The sequence below is a fragment of the Marmota marmota genome, unplaced genomic scaffold, assembly GCF_001458135.2.
Source record: "Marmota marmota marmota unplaced genomic scaffold, marMar, whole genome shotgun sequence".
NCBI lineage: Eukaryota > Metazoa > Chordata > Mammalia > Rodentia > Sciuridae > Marmota > Marmota marmota.
The window spans coordinates 11629057-11636878 of NW_026000000.1; positions in this window are offsets into that span (position 1 = coordinate 11629057).

Consider the following 7822-nt stretch of genomic DNA (forward strand, 5'->3'; position numbering starts at 1 on the left):
ATAGATGTAAAAGTTTTGTAAGTATGTGTAACCATAAACTTTAATTAATATGGTAGAAAATCTGGTTTTCTGGTTTTACTTAGACTGTTTACAATAGTGGATTATTCTATTCTGAAATAATTACACAAATACAGACCAACACATACTGCTTAATATCCTTTTCTGGATTCATAGTTCGTTGGCTTCTTATCAATCAAATATGGATTGGTCAAAAGTTAAGACAGAGAAACTTAAAAATAGAACATTGACATTTAATAATAAAAAGAAAGGGGGAAAAGAAGGCAAAGTAGCAGGATATAAAACCAACACCCATAAATCAAGTACATTTCTGTACATTAGGATAAATCCTCTGAAAAAGGAATTGGGAAAGCTACCCCATTTATAATAGCCTCAAAAAACAAACAAACAAACAAACAAACAAAAACACTTGGGAATCAATGTAACAAAAAAGTGAAAACTAGAGAACACTAAACAAAGAAATTAAAGAAGATCTTAGAAGATGAAAGAATCTCCCTTGTTTTCTTGGATAGGCAAAATTAATATTGTCAAAATGTGTTAATATTGTCAAAATGTGTATTACCAAAAGTGTTATACAGATTTCATTCAAATCTAATCAAAATCCCAATGATATTCCTCATAGAAATAGAAAAAGCAATCATGAAATTCATATGGAAAAATAAGAGACTCAAAATAGCCAAAGTAATCCTTAGCAAGAAGAGTGAAGCACAATACCAGACCTTAAACTATACTACAGAGCTGTAGTAACAAAAACAGCATAGTATCAGCACCAAAATAGACATGTAGACCAATGTTACAGAATAGATGACACAGAGACAAACCCACATAAATACAGTTATCTCATACTAGACAAAGGTGCCAAAAACATACATTGGAGAAAGGATAGCCTCTTCAACAAAAGGGGCTGAGAAAAAATGGAAATTCATATGCAGCAAAATGAAATTAAATTTCTTTCTTTCACCCTGCATAAAACTCAACTCAAAGTGGATCAAGGAACTAGGAATTAGACTAGAGAGTCTGCACTTAACAGAAGAAAAAGCAAGCCAAATCTTCATCATGTTGGCTTATGACCTGACTTCCTTAATAAGATTCCTAAAGTGCAAGAAATAAAATTAAGAATCAATAAATGGGATGGATTCAAACTAAAAAGCTTCTTTGCAACAAAGGAAACAATAATGTAAGAGAGCCCCAACAGAATGGGAGAAAATCTTTACCACACACACATCAGATAGAGCACTGCAGGATATATAAAGAACTCAAAAAACTTAACACCATGGGCTGGGGATGTGGCTCAAGCGGTAGCGCGCTTGCCTGGCGTGCGTGCGGCCCGGGTTCGATCCTCAGTACCACATACAAACAAAGATGTTGTGTCTGCCAAAAACTAAAAAATAAACATTAAAATTCTCTCTCTCTCTCTTTAAAAAGAAAAAAAGAAATCACGGGAACTAATGTGCTGATGTGGAAAGATCTCTTGAACATGTTGCATAGAAAACAAGTATGAATCAATGTTTAAAAGAAAAAAAAAAAACAAAAACTTAACACCAAAAAAACCAAATAACCAAATCAATAAATGCGCTAAGGAAATGTGCAGACACTTCACAGAAGAAGACATACAATAGATCAATAAATATATGAAAAAAAAAATCTTCAACATCTCTAGCAATTACAGAAATGCAAATCAAAACTACTCTAAGATTTCATCTCACTTCAGTCAGAATGAAGAAGTCAAGCAACAATATGTGCTGGCAAGGATGTGGGGAAAAAGGCATACTGATTCATTGTTGATGGGATTGCAAAATGGTGCAACCACTTTGGAAAGCAGAACGGAGATTCCTTAGAAAACTTGGAATTGAACCACTATTTGACCCATCTATCCCACTTCTCGGTCTATACCCAAAGGACTTAAAATCAGCATACTACAATGATACAGCCACCTCAATGTTTATAGCAAGCAGCTCAATTCACAATAGCTAAACTGTGGAACTAACCTAGATGACCTTCAATAGATGAATGGAAACTGTTGTATATATACACAATGGAATATTACTCAGCCTTAAAGAAGAATGAAATTATGGCATTTACAGGTAAATGGATGAATTTGGAGAATATCATGCTAAGCAATGTAAGCCAATCCCATAAAACCAAAGGCCAAATGTTTTCTCTGATAAGTGGATGCTGATTCATATTGGGGGGTGGGGACAAGGGAAGAATAGAGGAATTTTGGATTTGGCAGAAGAGGAGGAAAGGAGGGGAGGGTGTGTATGTGTGTGTGGGGGGAAGGTGGTAGAATGAGATGGACATTATTACCCTATGTGTGGGTATGATTGCACGAATGGTGTGACTCTACATCACGTACAACCAGAGAAATGAAAAGTTAATGAAAAGTTGCACACCATTTGTGTAAAAAGTAAAAGTAAGTAAAAAAAAAAAGTCCTCGCCGGGCATGGTGGTACACATGCTGGGGAGGCTGAGGCAGAAGGATTGAGAGTTCAAAGCCATTTTCAGCAAAGGCAAGGCGCTTAGCAACTCAGTGAGACCCTGTCTCTAAATAAAATACAAAATAGGACTAGGGATGTGGCTCAGTAGTGGAGTGCCCCCCGAGTTCGATCCCTAGTACCCCCCCTCAAAAAAAAAAAAACCCAATTAGAACAAATCCCCCAAATAAAAAAAAAAAAACAAGAAAATTCCAAAAATTTAAAAAAATTAATTGCCTGTCACATTATTAATGCATAATCACCATCATTGCTTCATACAGCAACTTAGAATATTAGAATACTTTATGAGAAAGAGAATGGAAGACAATGGGTCCTCCAATGTGATTGATGTACTTCTTTTTTTTTTTTTAAATTTGCTTTAATTAGTTACATATGACAGTACAATGACCTTGACATATCATACATTTGAATCAGATGGGATATAATTTCTCATTTTTCTGAGTGTACAGGTTGCAGAATCATATTGGTCATGTAGTCACATATATACACACAGTAATAATAATGTCTATTTCATTCTACTATCCTTCCTTGAAAAAAAAATTTATTGAAAGCTTAGAAAACATGGTTCCTGGTGCATGCCTATCATTCCAGCAACTTGGGAGACTAAGGAAGAAAGATTCAAAGTTCAAGGCCAGCTTGTGCAATTTAACAAGACGCTGTCTCAAAATAAAAAATATAATAAAAGGGCTGAAGATATAATTCAGTGTAGAGTACTCCTTGGTTTAATGCCCAATAACACACACACACACCCACACACACATAAAGGGAAAATTTGCTTTCAGCCTCACCATTTATTATTGTTAATGTCTCAAAAGTTTTGGATGTTGTCAAATTTGGGAAGATCTCTATTAAGTGTTTTCAATAATGAGCAGCAAGATTCCAGGGTGTTTGAAGTCTTCCTGCGCAGTGCCTGGTCTTTGAATTGACAGGTTCATTAGCCACATTGCTGCCACCAAACCTCCAAAGGCTTTTGGAGGGGGCCCTAAGTGGGTCTAGCCTGAAGAGGGCTTGGGGCAGTCTGGGTATGAGGTGGGGACCTGAGCGGAGAGAGGGACAGCAGTTGGGAAGGCCCTGTTCCTTGGGGAATAGCAAGACTATGGGAGTGCCTGATGTGGGGTGGGGGCTGGGACATGGGGGAGGATGGACTGGGTTGCAGGTGTGGAAGGCCTGGAATGCAGAGGTACTGGGACATTGGGAAACTACCTTGGGGGCCTAAGGGATGGGGGCAGGGCTGGGCATGGGAGGGGCCTCAGCTGTGGGGGATTGTAGGGGCAGCTTTAAGGCCTGAGTGTGGGGAAAGAACATGGGGAGGGTCTGAAAAGAGGGGTCTATAACTTGGGTATCCTCTAGCCATGTACGGTAGCTAGGCATAGGAGTCTGATCATAGGTGGGGATCTAAGCAGGAGAGGACTGGCTGTGTGTAAGGGGGTCAGGTTGTGGGGGTGCATGGGATTTAAATAAATTTCAGGAGGGCAGAAAAGGTCTTGTCAAGAACAGTTTTCCCCCCCTTTTCCATATAAAGACTGTTTTTAATAGAAAAACCAAAACAATACTTAACTAAACCAAACAGCCAAACAAAAACAACACAAATCTCCATTAACAAAAGACATTTTCTCAATTGAGCAGAGAAAGATAATTACCATATTTTTTGTGGGTAATAATAAGGACCTTATTCCACATAAACTGAGTGAACTGGAGTCACATATACCTAATGTAGTGTAAATATCAGAGTATGACTGAAAGGAGGATGCAAAGACAGCATATAAGTAAAATTCAAGACTATATATGTAGTAAAACTAAATATGGAAGTACAGAGTAGACACAATTTTAAAGGTAACTGTATTATTCAGACTGGGGTTGTCTCTGCCCCATCCCATACCCTGAAGAATCAAAGTGAGGTGATGGGGTTCTTGAGGGAGGCTTCCACTATCTGGGTAACAATGAGGCTCTTCAGCTGCAGTGGGTATAACCTATTCAATTGATTGTACATTAGGATACACAAGAAAATCAGCTAGGGCACTGTTAGCATAATTAAGATTCTTCTAAGGTTGCTGTTCCCCTTGAAGAGGCAAAAGGGTGGCTATTTGGGGAAGACAGGGGAGGTGTTTGATGGAGGTGGTACAGCCATTTTCTGAAGAGGGAACAGAGAGATTCTTTGAAGGATCAAGAGCTAGATGCAGGGCAGCCTGTGTGTGTGTGTGTGTGTGTGTGTGTGTGTTGGGGGGTGCTGTTCTCCAGGACTGGCAATCATCCATTGTTTGGGCAGTCTGTGTGTGATGAGGATTGAGGGATTATTTGGGGGGATTAGCAGCCATAAAATAGGCAGACAGGATTCTATGGGGAGGGAGGGACCAAGAGGAGAGGTAGGAGCTAACTGTGTGCAGAAGAGGTGAGGAGAATTTTGGAAAGTCACTGTAGCTAAACCTCCTGTCTTAAGTCTTGCATTAAGCTTAATTAGATACCTCCCACCTAAGGGTTTAGAGCCCTTGTGCTGCTTTTACAGATGAGAAACTGAAGTATCTTCCCTAAGGCCAGTCTAACTCCAAAGCCCTGTTCTTCATTCTTTTCAGTGAAATTGATGCTATGAGTATTCCATATATATGGGGTAAAACTGAGGCACAGAAAGGTAATCACTTGCTACTAAGTGGTCAGACCAGAATTAGAATTCAGGCAGTCAGGATCCAGAATCTTGGCCTCAGCAGTGGCAGTGTTTGTGGAAGAAACCGGAATGTGGCCTGAGGCAGGTGCATGAGGTGGGGGAAGGTATGAGAGTGCAGGGGAAAGTTTCTCAGTGCAGATTGCAGGGGAGGGAGTTTGCATCTCTAACTTTCTCTAGTCCCTCCCCATTCACTTTCCAGCATGTTCCAGAGCCTGCTAAGTGCTGATGTGGGGCCCCATGAGGCCACTTCTTTGGGGAGGGAAACTGTGCTGGGGATCTATGGTGATCAAACCCAGTGCCTCATATGCTAGGCAAACACTCTACCACTGAGCTTTTACCCCCAGCCCAAGTTCTTAACTCCTTATGTTGGTAGGAGTCTAAAACTTCTGGTCTCAAGTGATTCTCCTGCCTCAGCTTCCAAAGGAGCTGGGACTACAACTGTGCGCCATCATGTTGAGTTGGTGTTATTAACAAAAACAACAAAAAGAATGTACACACATATATACATACATTTATATATAGAAAGAATATAAATACTCATATATGTATATCATTCATTCATATATATTTACTTTTGTCATTGATATATATGTCATTCATAGGTATATGTCATATACATACACACAAACACACACACTTTTTAAGACAAACATACTTTCTCGAAGAAAGAAAGATTCTCTTTCAGAGACATAACAGAGGTACAGAGACATAACAGCTGAACTTGGGAAGCAGTAAAGCTGAACCCTACCTACCAGAATAATCCTGGTCCAGCCTGGGTAAGTCCCACAACAAGCCCATTTGTACCAACAAATTCCAGAATGAATCAGGAATTGAAGCTTCCAGGAGTTTCTAGAATTGAGGTGAGAGACTAGGGTGGGTAGATTGGCTACAAGTTCAGAGGAAGAACAGAGTAGAGCTCTTCTGTCTGTCTCCTGAAGTCTGAGTTGTTTCCATCTTTATTCTGCGTCTTTGCATTTCCAAGTGTTTCTCAATGCCTCCCAGTATTTGTCTCGCTGGAATTTCCTTGGTCCAGGCCAAGCTCAATAGCTCCCTCTTCTGGACACAGTACCACCAGACACAAAGTGATAAAGTGAGGGCTTTTCATTCACTTGGGGCGCTTTCCCGGGCCTAGCCTCTGAGGGTGTGGAATCCTTTGGCAGTTTTCATTTGTGGGAGATCGGCCAGTTTTACCTCCAATGGTCAAAAGGGGGCGATGAAGGATTGTCTCAGCATCATTCCTACCCTCCCAGCAGCTCCTCTCGGTACTGGACATTTGCACCCGGAGTAGATTTCGGTGGCTAGAAATTTGTTCAAACCTGAAGCCTGTTCTCTGGCGTGCCGCACGTCTCTCTGTTTCTCTCTCTGTCTAATGGGGATGGAACAAAGGGCTTCGTGTATGTAGTAGGCAAGCGCTCCATCACTGACCTATATCCCAAGCTCTGAAGTTTTCAAGATCAGGTCTAGCCTACCCAATCTCATTTCATTGTGATGATTTGTAAAGTTACCGGTGTGCCAGCTGTTCTTTCTTGAGCTCTAGTTTCCTTTACTTGAACTTGGTAGAATAATCTACCTCAGGGTAGGTAAAAGTGAAAGAAGTAATTTTTGTACAGGTTTTAGGAGAGAGCTTATTATACATTTCATACCATGGCTGTCACTTTCTTGCATTTCCCATTCAATGTCCTCACTGACTATGGGTACGGGGGACGACAGGCTCTCAGTTTTCCTGTGGGCACCTTTAACACTGGACTGAACAGGACCACTTGCAGCTTGAGCCAGCTGGAGTTTTTGGTGGAAAAAACATGTTTGTTTAATGTCCAGGTGCCTTCACAGCTAAACTTAACTAACCATTAAATATCTGTATATACATTTATTTAATAACTACATACAGCTTATCTGTCAAGAAATGTGAGGGCTTGGGGTTTAGCTCAGTGATAGAGCACTCCTCTAGCATGTTCCAGGTTCTGGGTTCCATCCAGTACCCAAAACAAAACAAAACGAAAACAAACAAACAAAAAACCCCCAACTTTTTAAAAAAGCAAATATGTGGGGCTGGGTTTGTGGCTCAGTGGTTGAGCACTTACCTAGTGTGTGTGAGGCACTGTGTTTGATTCCCAGCATTGTATATAAATTAAATAATTAAATAAAGTTCCATCAACAACTAAAAAAATTAATTAAAAAAAAAGCAGACGGAAACTGCTTCTCGGTCCGGGTCCTGCTGAGGGCCGGTCAGGACTCACCCGTTGCTTTGGTTGCCCGGCAAGGGGAACGAAATGCTGCCATTTGCATAGGATACCAACATGGCAGAGATCTGATGTCAGCAGAAAGCGGCGGAGGAGAGAACTTCATCAATACCAGCGGCGACAGAAACAGTTGGTCTCCTGGTAGGGGGGGTGAGGCACAGACACCCGAGTCTCCTCAATTTGTAGTCGAGCCAGAGGGGAGGAGCCGGGCCGCCGCCAGTGCCTGGAGCAGGCCCAGCGGCTCGCCAGTGTGGTGACCGCGTGACCCCAATTGGAGAGGGGGCGGAGCGGAGCCGCCACCCGCACCCGCAAGGTGGGCAGACCCGCGACCCAGTGGTACATGGGCGTGGTAGGAGGGGCAGGGCAGAGCCGCCGTTCGCGCGTGCAAGGTAAACAGACCTGTGACAGCC